Below are 24,031 nucleotides of genomic sequence, written 5' to 3'. Positions count from 1 at the left end.
TTCCAATTCTGATTAAAAAACACACTGACTTACTCCAGGGAGCTGTTGGGGTGATGGAGGGTGGTAGGAGGCTGAGGCCTGGATCGCTTCTGTCCAAGGTTTGGGGGAGCATAGTCTTCTCCCCCGTGCTGCTGCGGGGGCCAGATGGGGGCTATGCTGTGCTGCTGTTTGCGGCCCATGCTGTTACAGCAGCAAAGTCAGGTTCCATGTCAACAGGCCTGGAATTATTGGGTTCATAGTTTTGCTGACCTAATAATTTGGGTACTGGAAAAATAGTAATTCTGAGGGTGAAATACCCTTACTCATATTGAGGGCCTAAGTGCTTTAAAATTCAGCACATTGGTCATATTAAATAAAAATATGTTCTTGGTGATTTCCCACACCTATTATTTTTTATTTCAACTCTATGATCCTTGCCTTGGTTCTGCATCTGCTCAAGTTATTAACAGCCTCATATGAATGTTCGTAATTAGTAACCAGCTAAGCACTCAGGATGAGATCATCAGGAATGTATATCTAACAGTGCTTAACTTGTAAAAAAAATAAGTGCCAGGGCTCTTCTCAGTAGACCACTGCAGCATCCACCACACATTGCCCGGCTATGCTGCCAATGATAGTAACAACACAGCTACTAACCATCACACTCCTACAAGTGTGACACTTCGCACTATGTCGGGCCCCCAAAGCTATAAGAATGGCTTGGGCGGCAGGTAACAGTCATTTTTAATGAATATACCATTAATAATGAACTGTTGTTGTGTTTATCTCTAAATTAACTAGACAGCGCCACCTTGTTACAAGCTGCCACAAGCGCTGTTGCTGGCAATTAAGTGCCGGTGTCGAGCACCGGAAACCAACGGCTCAAATGAAGCCCTGATTTCTAACCAATAGCTGAGTGCTGTTTATTACTATACTGTTTCAAAAGCAGCCACAATAACTCATCCATAGTCTCTACTGTTGAAGAGACAGCTTAATGTTAATATTTTTATCTTCTAAAACTGCTCAGCTTATTAATCAATGTATTCTTGGCCCTCTACATATATGAATATATCTTTTGCTAACTAGATACATGTGAAGGAATCCTATTTTCACCATCCCACTGTAGAAATTCCAGTTATCAAAATAATTTTAAAAGTAAAGTATTCCCATTCAAATTCTTAAGACATAGGAGTGCTCTCCTAACAAGCAAGGTACATGTATGTATTTGCCTGCTTCACAGATTCCGCATTCCAGAGATAGAGAACAATACAAATACCACAGATAGAAGTCTACTGCAATTAAATTGCATTGTACATTATAAATTAGCATAACAAAGCACCTTAATATGTTATTAAATGAAAATGTGGATGATCAAAGATCGGAAAGTAAAAAAAACTCAATGGGGTCCATTAGGATGTCGGGCGGTGGCACCACCGTGGTGCGGAAAAATGCATTTTTCTGCCCGCGAGCTGCAGTCCTCACGTCTGCAATACTAGTATGGCCAAACATAGCCCATTTCCCATCCGCCGCGTTGCGACACGCACCGCCATCAAAAGTGCGCCCACCACCGCGGCGGAGGGAGCCAATGGAGACTCACCGCTGTGCGGAATGACATCCGCCCCGCTCCACAAATTAGGATGCCCCAAACAAGCAGACACACCGCAGCGGAGAAACCGCCCAACCGGAAAGGGCGGAAGCTCGACAGCGGAGCACGAAACCAGAGTCCTGGCCCACACCACCCGGTCACGAGCGCCATGGTTCCAGCTCTACACGTTTTTCCGGTGCTGTACCTGCTACATCACCAGCAACTCATGGACCGCCGCCCCAGGTATGCAATAACACAAACACAACACATGGACTGACACAGGGTCCAAATCCACATCAGACACCCTGGTGGGGACAGGAACACATCCACAAGGGCACCCACACATCAATCACCTGCCACCAAGTCACCCCTCTGCATCCTGGACACACATCTCCCGCGACCATGCAGCAATGTCCCGGTCACGTCACCACAGCAGTGAATACAAGGAAATACATGCGCACAATGCAGAAGGAAGGGCCAGGCATGGGCAGGGCACAAAGACCACAGGGCCACACCCCCTCCCACCACACACTAGCACACCCCATGAAGGCACATGCCATGTACCTCCCCTGTACACTCCCATGCAGAACAAGCCAGGTGAATCCACACCCTGCACCACATAACAAACAACCAGGGAGATAGCCATTTCAGGAGTGGCTGCACAGGAACACACAACACACAGCACAGTAGCACAGGGCCAGGGAAACACACACACCACCACAACACCACACTCAGGGTAACATTAATGAGTACAAGCACCAAATGAACACATACAAGGAACAAACATCCAAATGGACACCCAGCCTGCATAGTCACACATACATACCACAGACTGACACACAGACCCCACATGTCAACAACAGTGGAGCACAACAGATAGGAAAGCCAAAGTGGGCTGTACACTAATGGAAGGTCATTTAGACACACAACAAACATGTGTACATCACATGCCAGACAAGGAACAGAAAACAACACCCTCAGACCATCAAAGCACACATGGCTGGTACAGTCAGTGAGGTCAAACCACAGACATCACAGTGCAACAACACAGGGAGACAGCAAAGCAAATCATGTATAGGCCCTAGCACGAAAGGAAGGCCCTGAAGTCAAACTCTGAACAGCCACACATCTATACAACTACTACACAGGAGTACAACAGCAGCACTACACACAGGGCTCATTGACACACCCCATGACTGACAAACACCAGTAGGAATCTACACACATACCCCCCTTTCACCAGCACCACACAACACCAGTGACAAACACACTCTCAGCTGGCAATACTTGCCAGTCACTACATACGCAAACAATCACACACCCTGGTGGTAGCCACAAACATCGCACACACACAGGGATGCCACAACAAATGTCTGCACAAAAACAACAGACAAACAAATAACACACACAGAACCACAACAAGAACAGACATGCCCTGTGCAGCTAAACTGTGGAAAGGCAATGGGAGCACAAACACAACAGGAGTGCACAACCTCATCACTCAGGAACAATGCACAGACAACATACCACAACACACACAAGAAGTGCACCATCACAGGCCAACACAGCCACATCAAACAAACAACAGATGCACAGGCTGAAAAATCACATAGCAAACACAGCTGGACATCAGGGGTTGGACACCAGGCAATGACAAGACACACACAGCACTGCATGCACAACAAGCAGTGTGTGCACAACAAGCATAACAGCCACACACAGACATGAGTGACAGAACATCAACCCACCCAACACCAATCAGCACAGCACAAAGACAACAGCACACCCAGGAAGTGAAGCAATCACACAGTCAACACACATACATCCAAAACAACACCAACAGATGCATACGTCTGGGACACAAAGGTGGAAACAACTTGAGCAGAGGACTGGGCAGCACACACAGGAGCTACCATGACTGACAAACAGCACAAGAACATCACATACAACCCATTGGGGAAATGCCCTGAGTGACACATTGATCCTGGCCAAAGAACTGCACCACAAAGCAGTGTCACAAATGAAGTGATGGGGAGGCACACACATTTGTAAACCAAGGGGACAGCTGACACCAAAGTTAAGTGTACTGCATGTCAGTAGGGGACATGGCAGGAGTGTACCATACACAAAGAGAGGGAGTGCAGACCCACAATGGGTAGGCATCTGAAGCACAGATAGGGGATGGTATGACAACACACACAACATGCCACACTGGAGGCAAGAAGGCACCATGCTCACTTTGCCACTGGATTCAAGATAGCCTGGCTGATGAGGGATATGAACCCGAAACTGGTCCCAGGTTGCTTGTTTCCGGTCCAGGGAAGACATGGCTTGGCAGTTCGGGCTGGACTGTTCCCATGAGGCACAGGGTCAGACTGATTTGCATATGGCCATGTCTGAACTGGGGTGGTGGAGTGAGCTAAAGAATGATGATGGATTAAACCCAGATCAGTTGACTGGGGGTGAGTGTTTGATTTGTTCAAACGCTCCGTCCATTATCCCCTTTGGTAACACACCCAACATGCCATACTGGAGGCAAGAAGGCACCATGTGATAGCAATGCATGAGAAAACACAACCACAATGGCAGTGTGGAACAGCAGGTCTGCACAGTCTCCACAAACAGTAGCAAGACACATGAATGTGCAACAAAACACAACACTGACTTGCCAGTCACACACTCTGCAAACTCACAAGTGACAAAAACAACAAGTAGGAGTCTGACAGAACTGCAAGGACACACCAACACACTGCACAGTGCACAACACACAGCTCACACATGTGCAGACAACCACATCCACAGGGCTGAACAATCAAAACAACAAACATACAACTCCTGGGTGACACATGTGTAGTTGATCATGCAGGGGCATGCCCATATCAACACTCCCCACAAACTAACCCCCTTCACACTGCACACTTCCTGACCATCCAAGAGCACACATGGAAAGTAAGCCATGGGACTAGGATGACTGGCCATCACAAGATGGCCACACACATACACCACTGAGCACACATAAAGGAAGAATACCCATACATGATGACCCTGGACAGCCTGCCTGCAATACTGTGTGCAGAAACCCACTCTGTGCTGGCAGTGTCCCCCAACCTGACATGTGTACATAGCCAACATGAACAAAATAAGAAAATGACAACTGCTTCCCATTGAAAATTGACACCATTTCCCACACAAGTATTTGGGTCAGGAAGAACTGAAGACCCTGTCACCCCTGTAAAAAATAGAGTAAGTGAGCCCAAACATTGACTATGTTGAAGTGGCACACAGACCATGTGGCACAGTAAACCATATACACACAGCAAAAGATCTTTATTCAGTAAGGACACTGACAAAATAGACAACAGGAGCATCTGTCTTTACTCACATATTGCACAGATAGCCACCATGAGAAGAGAAGAGTAAGGCACAACATGCAGAGCATGTCCATGAGAAGCTGCACAGGCAATAGCAAAACAGCAGTGAACGATAAGGCCAGTGGCAAGGGCTAAGTGCAGAGCATGTCCATGAGAAGCTGCACAGGCAAGGGGGAAACAGCAGTGAGCAACAAGGCCAGTGGCCAGGGCAAAGTGCAGAGCATGTCCATGAGAAGCTGCACAGGCAAAGGGGGAAACAGCAATGAACGACAAGGCCAGTGGCCAGGGCTAAGTGCAGAGCATGTCCATGAGAAGCTGCACAGGCAAGGGCGAAACAGCAGTGAACAACAAGGCCAGTGGCCAGGGCTAAGTGCAGAGTATGTCCATGAGAAGCTGCACAGGCAAGGGGGAAACAGCAGTGAACAACAAGGCCAGTGGCCAGGACTAAGTGCAGAGTATGTTCATGAGAAGCTGCACAGGTAAGGGCAAAACAGCAGTGAACGACAAGGCCAGTGGCCAGGGCTAAGTGCAGAGCATGACCATGAGAAGCTGCACAGGCAAGGGCAAAACAGCAGTGAACGGCAAGGCCAGTGGCCAGGGCAAAGTGCAGAGCATGCCCATTAGAAGCTGCACAGGCAAGGGGGAAACAGCAGTGAACAACAAGTCCAGTGGCCAGTTCAGGGTGCGGAGCATGTCCATGAGAATCTGCACAGGGAATGTGTATGACTGTACCTTTGCATGGTCAGCAACACAGTCAGGGGTAACAATGTGCAGTACAGGCCTACCTGTGTGAGAGACAGGTGTGTGAGGGTGACTGCCACTCAGACTTGGCAGTTAGGCGGACTGTGAGCTGGCTGTGTCTCGAGGACTGTTGGGGCACTTGACCGGGGAGAGAGCGGACCAGCTGAGGTAGCACTATCAGTGGTTTGGCAAGCTGGAGGGCTCCTTGGAACAGGTGGTGTAGTGGCACGAGGAGGCAGAGTCATGCAGACGGGAGACACGGTGTAGCTGGGAGATTGTGGAGGGGTGCCTTTCCACTTCTTGGGGATCCTAAATGGCCTGCCTGACTTTGGATCAATGGGAAGTGGTGTGGGCACAACAGGAACACTCACCACCAAAGCTGAATCAGGTGCAGATGCTGGCACCCCCTCTGGTGATGTGCTGGATCAAGCGGAACGCTTTTCCTGGCTTTGTCTCTGCCTCCCGTCCCCTGTTTACTAGGTGTCACCCCTACAGTGCCCTCCTTCCCCTGCTTCACTGGGCTTGGAATGGGAGTCGAGGTGGTGGGTGAATCTGTCGTTGGAGCCCTTCCTAGGTGTTCCCTTGGCATGCACCACCTCCTGTGTGGGCACAGAAACTGTATGCTTCTCTTTGCGAGATGCTTTAGGGACAGGAGGGTCCTTGGATGGGGATGCCTCTGAGGCATGTGTGCCTGAGGTCTGCTGCATTGCTTTTTGTCCCCTGGTGTCGCTTGACGGGCCTTTCTCTCTGCGCTCTGGGGTGGATTCGGTCTTCTGTGGGGATGGTGTCTGCGCTCGGGACCGCTTGGGTTGCTGCTGCTGTGTGCTTTGTGTGCCGTATCTTGACTTTGATGTATGTGGACTGTGGTCACTATCGTCAGATTTGGCTGCTGCCAGGGGGGTGGACAAAGGGACCGGAGCTGGACTGTGAGTATGTGCCTGTTGAAGGGCAGACATCACTGTGGAGGACAAAGCCTGGACAGTCCGGTGCAGCCCACCTACGTCAGAATGTATGCCCTCCATGAAAGCAACCAGCTGTGCCAATTTTTTGTCGTGGTCAATGAAGGCATTGAGGAGAGCTGTCTGGCCTACACACAGCTGGTGCAAAAGGTCCACAGACCAAGCACTGATGGCAGCAGGGGGACAGGGGCAGGGGCAGCGGTGCCAGGGGTGAAGCACACTCTTCCCCTCTTACTGAGGCGGACATGGGCAGCACCAGAGGAAGTGGCTGGGAGAATGGGCACTGGCCGCTGTGTGGTGGAAGATGATGCAGAGTCCCCGTTCCCTGTCCCCACCAGCATGGATGCATCCCCGCTGGCATCAGATGATGTGGTACTTTGCGTCTCAGGCTGGGATTCCTCCAGCAGACTCCTGTCCCCCTCTGAGGCGCTGGTGACATCTGTGTCACTGGGCTCCTGTACAGCTGTCATGCTAGTTTCACCCCCACTGGTGTCCGTCTCCTGTCCCTCCATAACCACAGGAGATGCTGCATGAGAGAGAGAGATGTAGGGTCAGGTCAGTGGCAGCAACAGAACAAACATATGCAAGCAATGCCTAACAAAAGATGACCAGATCTACATGTTGCACACCACCCTGTGCAATCACATTTTGCCAACTCACTATATAGACTCAAACAGTGCGTGGAAACTGGAAATTCAGGCATGAGTGAGCCATGTGATGATCACACAGCACAACACCCTGCTTGTGGCTCTGTTCAACCAGACACACAACTAGCTCTGAGCACACCTAGGGACATGATGGGGGCACACTACTTGTTGCCACTGACAGATCTGGATGGAGCAGGAGGGAACAACACAGACACAGACTACAACATGACAGTCCACAATGGCCATTAGCCCATGCCACCCACCATGTTGTACTTTGGGGCCCAAGGACTGGTGCACATTGTTGTCAGATGTCTAGGCCTCCCCAATCGGGGTGCATGCAATGGACACATTGATGAAGGCACACTCAGATCGGGAACACTGCTGTTCCCTCCCATGGGATTCCCAAGACTACCCCAATGCAGAAGACACCTGAAGAGCACAACTCAGAATGCAATGGGAATGCACAGCATTAAAATTATCTTCGTAAGTACAGGAATGGCAAATGCATGACACCGGTACCCAGCCCAGCAGCCACTTACATGCCACTGCATCACACTACCAACATCACATAGGCCAGCGCTGGCACAGGCTCTGTACCCATGCAGCCACTCCCAGCCAAAGTCACCCTCCCCAAATGCTCACCCCTGGCTTGCTGCTGATACTCCTGCAAACGTGCATCCAGCTCAGGCTGTGTCACTGCCAAGATGCGCCCCATTAGTGGTGTCATGCTGCGCCGTGTCAAACGCCCAGTGCGAGGAAGCAGCCCCAAGGTCATCTCCGCCATGTTCTTTGCCAGCCGGCTGATGTCATCCCACCTCTTGTGGCCGTCAGTTTGAGACTTCCAGAGCTTTCACCTTGGCCGCAATGGCCCTCCACATGGCCTTACGCTGGTGTACCTTGAGCTGCAGGCATGGGAGACAAGAGGAGGAAATGATCAGTGACACAGTGTTATGTACCCACATATATCAGTATAGCAGCAAGATACAAACTCATCACAAATCCAACGATATGTCAATCAGAGATTAGAGTACATCTCACATGGTACATCTGCATGGAAAAAGCTGATGCAAATGCATGCAGGTGTGAGGGGGAACACAGTCCCTGCACATCTCACACACATGCAGGATGCCAACACCGAAACACCTATGTAGCCTGCCCACATCTCCAGTCCATTGTTGGTTTGAGCAACACATACATCACATATCAACTTGTGTCTCGGGGCGGACTCACTGTGTCCAAGACTGCGCAGCCCCCAATGTACCTGCCCTGTGAATAGATAACTGTGTCACGATTGTAACATTGAGGGACATGATCTCACAAATCCAAAATCCTCATCACAAGGCCCGTCGTGTGCAACCTACAGTGCTGAGGTGGCCCATAGCTGGAGTGCAATGAGAAAAAACTGATATAATACTCTGTAAGTGGAGTGATGTGTCCTTGCCTCTGTGGGCAGGGACTGTGCTGGCCATGTGGGCTCACACTGAGATGGACTACTGGGGCACACACAGCCATTCAGCCAAGCAATCACTGTCCTGACTCCTGCATGAACAACCTTCTGCGTCACTGTATGGCTGACAACACAACACAGGTCACTCATACAGACATGTGCAGGCAGGGAAACCTGTGGCATTGGGTACACACACCTTCCCCCTGGAGACAGAATGTTAGGCAGTGCATGACACAACCCCACAATCCCAGACACATACTGCATCAGTCCAACCACATGTGTGGCCCCTGCCCTCCCCCCCACTGTTGAGGACTTACCACGACATTTGGGGCACCATATAGCCTTGGGTACTGTGTGAGCACCTCGTCCACCAGGACTTCCAGCTCCTCGCTCGTGAAGGGACTGGCACAGATCTTCTCTGTCCTTGCCATCACTGTGGACATGAGACAACAGCGGCAGAATTGGGTGGTGCGGGGTCTCTGGCAGCAGTCCCTGGAGGCAGCAGCAGGAGAGGGGTCTCAGGCAGCAGTCCCTGGAGGCAGCAGCAGGTGAGGGGTCTCAGGCAGCAGTCCCTGGAGGCAGCAGCAGGAGAGGGGTCTCAGACAGCAGTCCCTGGAGGCAGCAGCAGGTGAGGTGTCTCAGGCAGCAGGCTCTGGGAGCAGTGGAAATGTGAGGCTCACTCCCACACCTATATAGCCCCCTGGGGTCGCTTCAAAGGTGCCAAGCTGCAGCAATTAGTGGTCCAGGTCTACCTCTTTCAAATGCATCCAATGGTCTACCGAGATCTTCAAAATTGCATCATGCCACCGCAATCAAGGTTCCCATTGGCTGTATGGGCATGCTCCATGGTGGTGACACACCGCTGGGGCCCGGTGTGCACTACCGCGATTTTGGTGGCAGAGTATGCCCACCACCATTTGGGCATGCCAATCACTACCGCACTTGTTAGACCTGGCACCTTGACGTGAGTCTCCCTTCCTCTTTTTGTCGCTGTGCCTCATGTGTTTTTATGGTGTTGGCCGCTCAGAGCACTGTGCCACTGCCAACTAGTGCCACTGTGCAAGTGCTGCCTATGTAAATTGTACATGTTGGTTGGATCCCATGATTGGCTTATTCGGTTTACTATCAGCCCCTAGTAAAGTGCACCCGGAGTGCCAGAGCTTGTAAATACGAATGCTGCTGGTGGGCTTGCAGCACTGGTTGTGCCACCCACAAAGGCGGCCTAGTAAGATGTGTCTAGGGTCTGCCATTGCAGAACATGCGTGCAGTCGGGTACTGTCGCACTGACTGCGCAAGTGCCCCCACTTGCCAGTCCCTAAACCTTCCCTTAACTTCATATCAGTCACCCCTATGGTAGGCCCAAGGGCAGGGTGCGTTGTAAGCATAAGGTAGGACAAACCCTGATGTGTGTGGCATGTCCTCATAGTGAATTACAGCCATATTCCTTTTTCACTATGTAAGGCTACCCTGTTCTCATAGGCCAGAATGGGCTGTTAAGGTTGTTACATCCTATGATCCTAACAGGCCCAGTGAACATGGTAGGAGAGCGAGTTTAGTATGCCTGAACTCAGAATAACAAGGTACACCTTCTCGTAAGGTTTATTTTAATATTCCGCGTTTGCAAATGCCGCTTTTTGAAAGCTGGCCTTTGCTTGCCTAAACCATTTCAGCCGCCTCTGCACGATGTGTATCTGCTGTCTGGCTGCGTGAGTGACAGGGCTGGAAGCTCCCAGATGGGCGGGGCTAGGTAGGCCAGTAATGAATAGGATGATTGACAGGTAGATGGGTGGGAGGAGTGCACCTGAGCTCTGAATGGAACTGTGCTCTGCCACCTCAATGCCGGCTCCGCCCCCTGTGGAGCGTCTGATGACTCTGCCCTGCACCTTGAATGAAAGAGCCTGCATCGCGTAAACAAAGTGCTCCAGAACTGGAATGAGCTAGGCAAGGGCCCCCCTGGCCTGAGAGAACAAAAGAATTATGGTATAAATGAAGGAGCCCTGCTCCTAAGAAATTAGATCCTGCTACAAGACGAACCTCTGCCTGAGGAGAAGGAACCAAGGAAACTGTAGGAGGAGTACTGTCCCTGACCTGGGCGATTGGCCTGCAGTGGTTGCCCTGCTGCTGAAGGAGAGGAGAAAGACTGCTGAGAAACTTTGCTTCAACTTGTGCTGTTTAAGGTCTCCAAGGGCTTGTGCTGAGCTTGTCCCCTGAACGAAGTCCCAGGACCAGTGGACTTCACACCCTTTGAGAACCGCCGTTCTCCCTGCCAAGCTGACGCCGAGAAGCAGTGTGCGCCATCCAAACCCGGCGCGTACTGTCGCAAGCCTGTGCCCCCTGACCGGCCCGAGCACCGTGACTAAGGCCCCCGAGCCGTATCTCGCAATGCAAAGGAAGGACTTCGTGACACCTGATTTGCCCCTCTGTGTCGTGCCGCTCGGTGTGCCCCCTACCCGTGCTGAGGGCAGGCTGTGGTTCATGGAGTGACCCGTACGCGGCTCCCCTTCGGAGCGTGCTGCCGGCTTCGCAGTGTGCTGAGAACAGAGGCGCTGTCCTCAAAGGTCCGGCTCGAACACCGCGACTAAGAGCCAGCGCATCGTACGTCTGCACCATCCCCCTGAGCACCGCGACTGAGGCCCCCTTGGAGCCGCAGCTCGCACTGTGATTGAGAGGACCGTGCGCTGCACGCACGCGCTGATGATTATTCTGCCGTCCCTGACGAACTTCAACAAAGACTAAGATACTGTGCCCCCTTCGCACCGCAAGGTGCGCATGTCACCCGGAGTGTCTACCAAACGCTCGTGAGCCGCTCACAAGCCTCTTACTGCCGCACGCACCGGCCAACACGCACGAAGCGCACAGAACACTTGAATTGAACTGAAACCAAGAACGCTTTGAACAAACAGTATTGTGGGCCCGTGTTACACGTTATTGGGTCTTGTGATTAAGTCTGCTTAATAAAGATGTCTATTTTTGATACACCCAGTGTCGAGTCCATTTGTGGGGGTAACATTGAATTGATGTATGTGATCACAACTGCTTAACCATTACGCCTACGATAACGCCTTGTCTGCTCGCGCCAAGCTACCTAGAGGGTGAGCAGGGGTTATTAAAGGAGTGTAACCCCTCACCCTGACTGGAAGAAAGGTTCCCTGCTTGGCATTAGTACCCACTGGTGCCAACTAGAGAATCTGGATTCTAACATTGGTGGTCAGCGGTGAGGACTCTGGATTTACATTTGTGATTTATGTACAGCAATTTTTTGTGAAACACCACGTAGTGAGTTCAGACCCATAACATAGCCACACACATACTTTTTTTTTCGTTTTGCTGGAAATCGCCAATTGTTAAAGAAATCATGCCTGGTTCAGCCGTGGTGGAGAGAGCAAAATCTGTAGTCTCTGACATTGAAGGTATTGAATGGGAAGAAGAGAGACTAGAGACCTACACCAAGAACCAGCTGAGAGGCTTCTGCAGGAGATTTAAGGTCCCCACTGTTGGATGTAAGCTCAAGACCGATTTACTCAAGGCGCTGAGGGCCTGGATTGAGTCAAGGGCCCCAGGAGATGTGGTAATTGTTGAACCAGCAGAAAGTGTCCAGAGTTTTAGAAGAGGCCTGTCGCCAGAGGAGTTGGCCGACAGGAAGGAAACCAGAGCTCATGAAATGGAGATGGCAAAACTAAAATTGAATGGGCAACTGGAGCTAGAAAGTAAAAAGCTGGCTCTAGAAGAGAGAAGAATCCAAATGGAGCATGAAATGAAATTGAGGGAATTAGATCTGAAAGCTGAAAGTTTAGAGTCTACTCCCTCTGGTGGCAGCACACCGTCAGAGCAGGCAGAAGCGAGGGTGTACATACCCAAGGATGTGGTTAAGGAATTTTTTAAGAATGATGACATAGGGCAGTGGTTCAAGGCCTATGAGGTAGCCATGTCTTCCCACCGGGTCCCTGAGAAAGATTGGGGAGCGGGGTTGTGGGGACGGTTCCTTAGTGAGGGGCGGGATACACTGCTATATTTGCCCTCAGATGATCATAATTCCTATCCCCATATGAAAGCTGCTTTGATGTCTAGGTATGGGTTGACCCCTGAGTTGTATAGGCAAAGGTTCAGGGGTTGCACCAAGATCCAAAACAGTACGTATGTTGAGTATGTGACTTTTTTTGCAGAGCACTGAATGGTTGGGTGAAGGGTAGCAAAGTTAATGATTTTCAAGGGCTTCTTGATTTAATGGCATGGGAGCGCTTGTCCAGTAATTGTTTTCCTGAGCTACGCCAACACCTGATTGATAGCAGGCTGACTAACCCTAGGAAGCTTGCTGAGGAGGCCGACCGCTGGGTCAGTACCAGGGTCCACAAGGGTCACGTGGGAGATTCCGCCAAAGGTGGGCAGGGTCGCCAGCAGAAGAGTGGGGGGGACAAGGGTAACCAGAGGGAGTTCCCAAAAAGGCCCCAAAGTAATCCCCAAGGGAACCAAGGGAAAGGTTCTCAGCCTCCCCCTCCCCAGAAACCGTCCGGGGCCCCGACAGGTCCTCCTGTTCAGAAGGGGCCCGTCAAATGTTACAAGTGTGGTATCATGGGGCATTATGCCTCTGATATGAAATGTCCTTTGTTTGGTAAACCAGCACCTACTGGTGCTATTCCCCGGCAGGTGACTAGTGTAGCCCTGGGGGAGGAGATGGGTGTCCAAGGTGGATGGGGTCCCACAGAGATGTCCCTTGTCTCATTAGGAGACCGTGAAGTGGTCCCCCAAACCCAGCTGCCTGAGAACACTAAGAAGTACAGGCAGTGGGTGACCATAAATGGCCATAGAGTGGAAGCTTTGAGAGACACAGGAGCCAGTGTGACAGCTGTCAAGTGTCACCTGGTGTCTCAAGAGCAGGTTGTCCCAGGAGCATTCTATCCAGTTGTTGCCGCTGACAACACAGAGAGTCACTGCCCAGTGGCTCAGGTTCCCTTTGAGTGGGGGGGGTCTCTGGTACTCTTCAGGTAGCTGTGAGGCCCGCCATGCCTGTAGACTGTCTGTTAGGGAACGATTTGGAGAGCTCACCTTGGGCTAAGGTGGAGCGGAGTGCTCACCTGGAGATGTTGGGTATGCCGGATTGGGCGTGTGTCACCACACAATCCATGGTAGCAAGTAAAGGTGCTCAAGAGGTCCTGGAGCCTGAGAGAGAGGCCCAGGGACCGGCCTTAAAGAGAAGGAGCAGGGGACGCGGGAAACCGGCCCCTGAAGTTCTCACGGCCCAGGAGGAAGCAGACCTTGAGGGGGATGCCCTGGAGCCTACCGGGGAGCAGATAGCTGAACTGGGAGACCTGCCTGAGCTGACCCATTGGCAGCAGGAAGGAGGTCCCTCCAGGGAGGACTTTTGTAAGGCGCAGAAGGAGTGCCCTTCTCTTGTGGGTATGCGGCAGCAGGCTGCAGACCAGGCCGCAGGTGATCAGTCTGGGTCACATTTCATTTACTGGGAGAACGACCTCCTGTATACAGAGCCTAAGGTTGCTGAGCCTGGGTCAGCCCGTGCGCTGGTGGTACCCCAGGAATTCAGAGCCTTCCTACTGGGGCTGGCTCACGATGTGCCATTGGCAGGGCATTTGGGGCAGGACAAGACCTTTGAGAGGCTTGTCACTCACTTTTATTGGCCTCAAATGCGCAGGAGTTCAGACACTCACTGCAGGACCTGTCAGACTTACCAGGCAAGTGGAAAGAGTGGAAGGAAGCAGAAGGCTCCACTCCAGCCATTCCCTTTGGTCGGTACCCCATTCCAGCGAGTGGGGATTGACATTGTAGGGCCACTGGACCCCAGGACAGCGATGGGCAATAGGTTCATCCTGGTCCTGGTGGACCATGCCACCCGGTACCCGAAAGTAATCCCTCTGAGGACAGTGACGGCCCCCGTGATGGGACGAGCACTGATGGGAATTTTCTCCAGAGTGGGATTCCCTCAAGAGGTAGTGTCTGACCGGGGTACCAATTTCATGTCCAAGTACATGAAATCCCTTTGGCAAGAGTGTGGTGTAACCTACAAGTTCACCACACCTTACCACCCCCAAGGAAACAGGTTGGTTGAGAGATTCAACCGAACCCTCAAAGGCATGATAATGGGCCTAGAAGGACCCATGAGGCGCAAGTGGGACGTTCTCTTACCATGTCTTCTCTTTGCTTACCGTGAGGTGCCACAGAAGTCTCTGGGGTTCAGTCCCTTTGAGCTTGTGTACGGCCACCCAGTGCGAGGACCTCTAAGTCTGGTCAAGGAAGGCTGGGAGCAATCTCCCAGAAAGCCTCCCCAGAATGTATATAGTTACATGCTGGCCTTCAGGAATCAGACTAGGCGATTCAGGCAACTTGCTGAGGCAAATCTGGAAGCCAGCCAGGAGGAGATGAAGCGGTGGTACGACCAGAACGCCACTCTGGTAGAGCTTCAGCCTGGACAGAAGGTGTGGGTCTTGGCCATCGTGGAGCCGTGTGCGCTCCAGGATAAGTGGACCGGTCCCTTTGAGGTTGTGGAGCGCAAGAGTCCTGTTACTTACGTGGTGGACCTTAAGTCTCCTAGGAACCCCTTAAGGGTCCTACATGTCAACCGCCTCAAGCCCCACTTGGAGAGGTCCCAAGTGGGCATGCTCTTGGCAACAGATGCTGGGATGGAGGAGGAGACCGAGCCTCTTCCTGACCTCCTGTCAGTCCAGGAGCAAGATGGGTCAGTGGACGGTGTCGTCCTCTCTTCCGCCCTGACCCCAGAGCAACAGAATGATTGTCGCCAGTTGCTGGGACAATTTTCTGACCTGTTTTCCCTGGTTCCCAGTGTCACTGATTGGTGCGTCCATGATGTGGACACTGGGGATAGTCCACCTGTGAGGCACAAGGCCTACAGGGTGACTGACAGGGTGAGGGCCTGCATTAAGGAGGAGGTCTCCAAGATGTTTGCACTCGGGGTAATTGAGTCCTCCAGCAGTCCTTGGGCCAGCCCAGTGGTCTTGGTCCCAAGGCTGCAGCGCCAGGAGCCACACCCGAACTCCTGTTCTGTGTGGACTACAGAGGACTCAATTCAGTCACTAGGACTGACGCACACCCCATCCCCAGAGCTGATGAGCTCATAGATCGGCTAGGGGCTGCCAACTACCTCAGCACGTTTGATTTAACGTCTGGGTACTGGCAGATCGCCTTGACCGATGTGGCCAAAGAGAGGTCCGCATTTTCCACCCCTGATGGACATTACCAGTTCCGGGTTATGCCCTTTGGGATGAAGAATGCCCCTGCCACCTTCCAGAGGTTGGTCAACCAGGTGTTGGTTGGGCTGGATTCGTTCAGTGCCGCCTACCTGGATGACATCGCGGTGTTCAGCTCCACGTGGGAGGAACACCTGCGCCACCTCTGGGAAGTGTTGTTGGCACTGCGCAAGGCAGGCCTCACGATCAAGGCGAGTAAGGGCCAGATCGGGCAGGGTTCAGTGGTGTACTTGGGACACCAAGTTGGGAGTGGCCAGGTGGCACCCCTTCAGCCCAAGATAGAAACCATCCTGAATTGGGAGTCGCCCAAAACCCAGACGGAGGTGAGAGCCTTCCTAGGTCTCACCGGGTACTACAGGAGGTTTGTCAAGGGGTATGGCAACATTGTTGCCCCCTTGACAGCGCTGACTTCTAAGAAGCAGCCCAGAAAAGTGATTTGGACTGACACCTGTCAGAAATCTTTTGAGGCCCTGAAAGCTGCTATGTGCACGGCGCCCATGCTTTTGGCTCCCAACTTCTCCAAAGAGTTTATCGTTCAGACAGGCGCTTCAGAGCATGGTGTGGGGGCTGTTCTTTCACAGATTAATGAGGAGGGCCTAGATCAACCTGTAGCCTTTATTAGCAGAAGGTTACTACCGCAGGAACAGAGATGGAGTGCTATTGAGCGTGAGGCATTTGCTGTGGTCTGGGCGCTGAAGAAGCTAAGACCCTACCTGTTTGGGTCTCACTTCCTGGTTCAGACAGACCACAGGCCCCTCAGATGGTTGATGAATATGAGGGGTGAGAATCCAAAGCTGTTGAGGTGGTCCATTTCCCTACAGGGTATGGATTTCACGGTGGAACATCGCCCTGGTACAGATCAAGCCAATGCTGACGGTCTGTCCAGATTTTTCCGCCTTAGTGATGAGGAACTCCCTGGGGTAGGGTAGTTCTCCCCACTTTTCAGCTGGAGGGGACACGTGTTAGACCTGGCACCTTGGCGTGAGTCTCCCTTCCTCTTTTTGTCGCTGTGCCTCATGTGTTTTTATGGTGTTGGCCGATCAGAGCACTGTGCCACTGCCAACCAGTGCCACAGTGCAAGTGCTCCCTATGTAAATTGTATATGTTGGTTGGATCCCATGATTGGCTTATTCGGTTTACTATCAGCCCCTAGTAAAGTGCACCCAGAGTGCCAGGGCTTGTAAATACGAATGCTGCTGGTGGGCTTGCAGCACTGGTTGTGCCACCCACAAAGGCGGCCTAGTAAGATGTGTCAAAAGTCTGCCATTGCAGAACCTGCGTGCAGTCGGGTACTGTCGCGCTGACTGCGCAAGTGCCCCCACTTGCCAGTCCCTAAACCTTCCCTTAACTTCATATCAGTCACCCCTATGGTAGGCCCAAGGGCAGGGTGTGTTGTAAGCATAAGGTAGGACAAGCCCTGATGTGTGTGGCATGTCCTCATAGTGAAATACAGCCATATTTGTTTTTCACTATGTAAGGCTACCCTGTTCTCATAGGCCAGAATGGGCTGTTAAGATTGTTACATCCTATGATCCTAACAGGCCCAGTGAACATGGTAGGAGAGCGAGTTTAGTATGCCTGAACTCAGAATAACAAGGTACACCTTCTCCTAAGGTTTATTTTAATATTCCGCGTTTGCAAATGCCGCTTTTAGAAAGCTGGCCTTTGCTTGCCTAAACCATTTCAGCCGCCTCTGCACGATGTGTATCTGCTGTCTGGCTGCGTGAGTGACAGGGCTGGAAGCACCCCGATGGGCGGGGCTAGGTAGGCCAGTAATGAATAGGACGATTGACAGGTAGATGGGTGGGAGGAGTGCACCTGAGCTCTGAATGGAACTGTGCTCTGCCACCTCAATGCCGGATCCGCCCCCTGTGGAGCATCTGATGACTCTGCCCTGCACCTTGAATGAAAGAGCCTGCATTGCGTAAACAAAGTGCTCCAGAACTGGAATGAGCTAGGCAAGGGCCCCCCTGGCCTGAGAGAACAAAAGAATTATGGTATAAATGAAGGAGCCCTGCTCCTAAGAAATTAGATCCTGCTACAAGACGAACCTCTGCCTGAGGAGAAGGAACCAAGGAAACTGTAGGAGGAGTACTGTCCCTGACCTGGGCGATTGGCCTGCAGTGGTTGCCCTGCTGCTGAGGGAGAGGAGAAAGACTGCTGAGAAACTTTGCTTCAACTTGTGCTGTTTAAGGTCTTCAAGGGCTTGTGCTGAGCTTGTCCCCTGAACGAAGTCCCGGGACCAGTGGACTTCACACCGTTTGAGAACCACCATTCTCCCTGCCAAGCTGACGCCGAGAAGCAGTGTGCACCATCCAAACCCGGCGCGTACTGTCGCAAGCCTGTGCCCCCTGACCGGCCCGAGCACCGTGACTAAGGCCCCCGAGCCGTAGCTCGCAACGCAAAGGAAGGACTTTGTGACACCTGATTTGCCCATCTGTGTCGTGCCGCTCGGTGTGCCCCCTACCCGTGCTGAGGGCAGGCTGTAGTTCATAGAGTGACCGGTACGCGGCTCCCCTTCGGAGCGTGCTGCCGGCTTCGCAGTGTGCTGAGAACAGAGGCGCTGTCCTCAAAGGTCCAGCTCGAACGCCGCGACTAACAGCCAGCGCATCGTACGTCTGCACCGTCCCCCTGAGCACCGCGACTGAGGCCCCCTTCGAGCCGTAGCTCGCACCGCGATTGAGAGGACCGTGCGCTGCACGCACGCGCTGATGATTATTCTGCCGTCCCTGACGAACTTCAACAAAGACTAAGGTACTGTGCCCCCTTCGCACCGCAAGGTGCGCGTGTCACCCGGAGTGTCTGCCAAACGCTTGTGAGCCGCTCACAACCCTCTTACTGCCGCACGCACCGGCCAACACGCACGAAGCGCACAGAACACCTGAATTGAACTGAAACCAAGAACTCTTTGAACAAACAGTATTGTGGGCCCGTGTTACACGTTATTGGGTCTTGTGATTAAGCCTGCTTATATAAAGAAGTCTATTTTTGATACACCCAGTGTGGAGTCTATTTGCGGGGGTAACATTGAATTGATGTATGTGATCACAACTGCTTAACCATTACGCCTACGATAACGCCTTGTCTGCTCGCGCCAAGCTACCTAGAGGGTGAGGAGGGGTTATTAAAGGAGTGTAACCCCTTACCCTGACTGGAAGAAAGGTTCCCTGCTTGGCATTAGTACCCACTGGTGCCAACTAGAGAATCTGGATTCTAACAGCACTTGTGTGAATGGGGGTGCTGGTGACACACCGCTGGGGCCAGGCGGTAGCTACTGCGATATGGGTGCCATACATTGACACGAGGTACCGCGATTCAGGCTGTAGAGCATGTCCACCGCCATTTCCCCATGTCTCCATGCCAATCACTACCGCGCTTGTGTGAATGGGGGTGCTGGTGACACACCGCTGGGGTCAGGCGGTAGCTACTGCGATATGGGTGCCATACATTGACACGAGGCACCGCGATTGAGGCGGCGGAGCATGTCCACCGCCATTTCCCCATGTCTCCATGCTAATCACTACCGCACTTGTGTGAATGGGGGTGCTGGTGATACACCGCTGGGGCCAGGTGGTAGCTACCACGATATGGGGCCATACAATGGCAATGGCCATCTGGCAAACATCAACAGTGCACAGTACCCCCATGGTCAATGGCACATCATTGTGCACATGATGCCAATGTTCCATATACTCCACTGGTGACTACACATGCCATGTTTGTGTGTGTCATTTCGTAGATTGGCCTGTACTCCCTCACATGTCACTTATGAATTTGATGGTCGTGTAGGCAGGACAGTGTTGTTCTGGACTCTATAATGTGTACACATTTTAATGTGTTGAGGTGCAGTGACAATCACGACAATGCTCGTCTCAATGAATGATGGTCTATTTTGGATGGCCTCTTATGTCTGCTCATGCACACAATCGTCATTTCTGCGCCAACTCATGGTCATTGTGTTGTGGATGTGTGCCAGGTTGAAATGACGCATGAAGGTGTGACAGGTACAGCAGCTAGGTAGGAGACAGTGGGCTTGATTTGTTACACATATGCTGGATGCTATACTCCCTGGCGTGCCCATGTGAAATGTGGCCATATCTCTATGTGCATTCACATTGACCAAGGTGGTGTCTGAGGTACTTGTTTTGTGTAAGTTGACAGGTGTGCCCTCTGTGTAGCTGAAGGTGTCCCTACATGTAAGCTGGTCTGTAACTCAATATTGATGGCAGTCATTGTTGTCGTTGTGCCATCCAGAACGTGAGATGCTGTGCCCATCCCATGATGTATTGAATTGACATGTGTCCACCTACATCTCAAATAGGAGGAGGCCAAATCTGATTTGTCACTTGACGGTGCTGGAGGACATGGAGGATGTGGCGATCATCCGGAAATGCCGTCTGGATAGAGCCACCCTAAAAACCCTTTGTGATCTGTTGAAGCCCCACCTGCAGCCTCGCCGGACAGATCCAACAGCTTTCACCCCTACTTATAAGGTGATGGGGCCCTGCATTTTTTTGCCACTGGATCGTTCCAAGATACAGTGGCCAGTGCTGATGGGATGTCACAACTGATGTTCAGCATGGTGCTGCGTGATGTACTGTCCGCCGTGATGATATACAAGGACAGATACATCCATTTCCCCAGGGGTGCTGAATTGCCAGCTGTGAAGGGAGACTTCTATCCCCTTGGACACATCCCCAATTTTGCTGGTGCCATTGATTGCACCCATTGCGGGCTCGTGCCACCACAGGCAAGTGAGCACATTTACAAGAATCACAAACATTACCACTCCATAAATGTGCAAGTGGTGTGCTTGGCAGATATGATCATCTCCCACGTGTGTGCCAAATTCCCAGGCTCGGCCCATGACTCCCACATCCTGCGGAACAGCATTGTGCCCCAGCTGATGGCTAATCTGCTTCCCGAGCATGCATAGATTGTGGGTGAGTATGCCTAGTAATATGACGTGCTGGGTGTGTGACCTGCTGCCCTCTGCCTCAGCGACATTGCAATGTCTATTTGTGTTTGTCATACCTATGTGACTCTGCATATCCCAACCGTCCCTGGTTGCTAAGCCCACTGCGGACTCCCAGGACCCCGGCTGAAGTCCGCTACAATGAGGCCCATGGGGGAACATGTCGTGTGGTGGAGCGTACTTTTGGTCTGCTCAAGTCACGTTTCCGCTGCCTGGACATGACCGGAGGTGCACTGGCTTACTCGCCCGGGAAGGTGTGTCAGATTGTAGTGGCATGCTGCATGCTCCACATCCTAGCCATTCGCAAGGAGATTCCCCTGCTCCTGGATGATGGTGAGGACCCAAGGCCCCAGCCTGCAAACCAACCTGTGTCCAGTGATGAGGACAGTGGAGAGGAGGAAGGTGTTGACCTGCGTGAACAGCTCATCACCCGCTACTTCACTTGAAGGTGGGTGACAATGTACAGCATACCCATTGTCTGCTGATATTGCTGTTGTCGTGAAGGGGTATGTGAGAATTGTCACAGCAGCCAGTTGTAGACTCAGCAGTGGTTGGCAATGTTTCTGGGGCGGGTCATTTGGGAACATCTACAGGACGTGTATGTTGACACTTGTTGCCCATTGTGACGTGTGCATGTTGGGTTATCTTGATGGTAGGTGTTGTGTGATGTCTGTGATGCCACACCCAGACCAGTGAATGTTGTTCTGTTGTGTTTCCCTAGGTGCCTTCAACTTCTCCTTGCCTACATGCAGCCCATACTCCGGGTACATTGTGATCATGTTGAAGACTGTACATCCTGCAATAAAGACGGAGCAGACACGACAACGTGTGTAAGGAATTTTTATTTTCAATGGTGACATGTGGGGGGGGTGTACATTTCCATTGAGGTGGTGGTGGAGCAGTGAGTTGACAGTTATGGTAAATGAGATAATCGAGTAGTCACCACATTGATGTGGTGACCCAGTCCAACAGACAGATGCCATTCACAAGGCAGTGTGGGGAAGGACAGTCCAAAAAGTCAATGCATTGGTGAAAGGGTGCCATCAGGGCTGGCTCCGTGACTGACGTTTGGCAGGTGCTTTGCCTCCAGATACTCCCAGGGTCTTCTTAGGACGGCCCCTTCGTCGTTTGGCAGGGGGGCCCAGCTGCAGGGCCATTGGGGTCTGAGGACTCACCCCTCTCAGTGGGCGCAGGGGTGCGGCCCACCAGAGGGAGGAGGAGGTGTTGGTTGTGGTTGTGGTGCAGGCCTGTCCCTCAGTACCGCCACTTGCTGGCCCAAGAGGTCTACAATTTGTCCCATGCGGGTGTCAATTGACCTCATCAGCAGGATGAGCTCGTGTAACAGTTCGTCCGACCGGCCCGTTCGTCCCTGGGCCTGTTCATATGCGCCAAGGACTCTGGTGATGTGTTCCAGAAATTGGGTCCCAGCCTCCTGGTATCTGTGGGTGACCCTGCCCCTCCCACCTACCCTGCATCCACAGACCTGTTGCCTCACCACTGTGGGCGCCCGCATCCTCTCCCTGCCCTCCTCCATCAGTGGTGTTGGGTGGTTATCCTCTGGGACAGGGAGGGTGTTGCAGGCAGCACTGGTGGTGGTGGTGGCCGCACAGGCCGTAACAGCAGGGGTCTGCAGGGAAGTTGTTGCCGCAGATGTGGTGGGGGGAACGATGGGGTCCTGGGACTTGTTGCTCTCTGGCACACCAGATGGGCCGGCTTCGAGCTCATCGTCCGTAGAATCCTGGGAGTCAACATCTGAGAGTCCATGCACTGGGGTGAGACTGGCTCTACAGGTTGCTGGTGTTGTCCTCTGCAGTGAGTTCTTGGTCACATGTGGATCAGATGGGAAATGGTCATTGTAGTGCACCCCACAAGCTTTGTGTTAGCTGTGTGTCATTCACTGTTTGTACACTGCACAATTGACTGATCATCACATTGCTTCCTATGTGCACTACTGTGCTTCCTGACATGATGCAGTGGTACATGCAATACTTGTCCATGGTGTAAGGTGTCAAGGCATGCCATGCGACCCGTGCATAATTTATGATTACAGGGACCTGTTGCCATCTAGGGACTGGCACAACATGTTTTACATTGAGGACTCTGTTGATTTGTCTGACCTGGCAGGTGTCACATCTGGCCATGGACTGGCCATTGTCATCTCCTGCATACCTTTGTCCTGTCATGTGCATATCCTGATTTGTACCACCACACATGCTTTCCTATTTTTCAAATGGTCCTTGTTGCACTTGCCCCATGGCGATGCACATGTCAATAGGTGCTGTGCATGATTGTGCCCAGACTTTCTTCTACATGTGCATTGGTGTGTCACACTTTGGTAGATGTGACAGTTTCCTTAGCTTACCTGTGTGCACACTGTGCGTGGCAATGGGGTCAGTATGCATATTTGTGCAATGGGAGGACTGGTGTTGTCATATGGCACCATTACTTTTGTGACAAATGTGTGGATGGATGACACTGGCTACTTGCCTGTTACGTGCTCGCCTTTAGGTTTGTGATGTGGCTCATCTGTGTGTCCTGCTCAGTGGTGTCATACGACAGAATGATATGTCTACCTACCTGTAAGTTTGTTGGTGTACTGCAATGGCTTCCAACTGCTTCTGGGTGCGGGAGTGCTCCATCCTGCCCAGGTGTGGGACAGAGGGAATGGTGGGAGTAGTAGTGCAGGCCTCCCACCCACAAACACCCTCCCAGGGAAGATGGCTACCCACCTGTAAGTTTGTTTGGTGTATTGCAATGCCTTCCAACTGCTTCTGGGTGGGGGAGTGGTCCATCCTGCTCAGGTGTGGGACAGAGGGAATAGTGGGAGTAGTACTGCAGGCCTCCCACCCACAAACACCCTCCCAGGGAAGATGGCTACCTACCTGTAAGTGTGTTCGGTGTACTGCAATTGCTTCCAACTGCTTCTGGGTGCGGGAGTGCTCCATCCTGCTCAGGTGTGGGACAGAGGGAATGGTGGGAGTAGTAGTGCAGGCCTCCCACCCACAAACACCTTCCCAGGGAAGATGGCTACCCACCTGTAAGTTTGTTTGGTGTATTGCAATGCCTTCCAACTGCTTCTGGGTGGGGGAGTGCTCCCTCCTGCTCAGGTG

The sequence above is a fragment of the Triturus cristatus genome, chromosome 4_2, assembly GCF_964204655.1.
Source record: "Triturus cristatus chromosome 4_2, aTriCri1.1, whole genome shotgun sequence".
In the NCBI taxonomy this organism is placed as follows: Eukaryota; Metazoa; Chordata; class Amphibia; order Caudata; family Salamandridae; genus Triturus; species Triturus cristatus.
The sequence above is the reverse complement of the archived record's forward strand: the minus strand, read 5'-3'. Positions refer to the sequence as shown.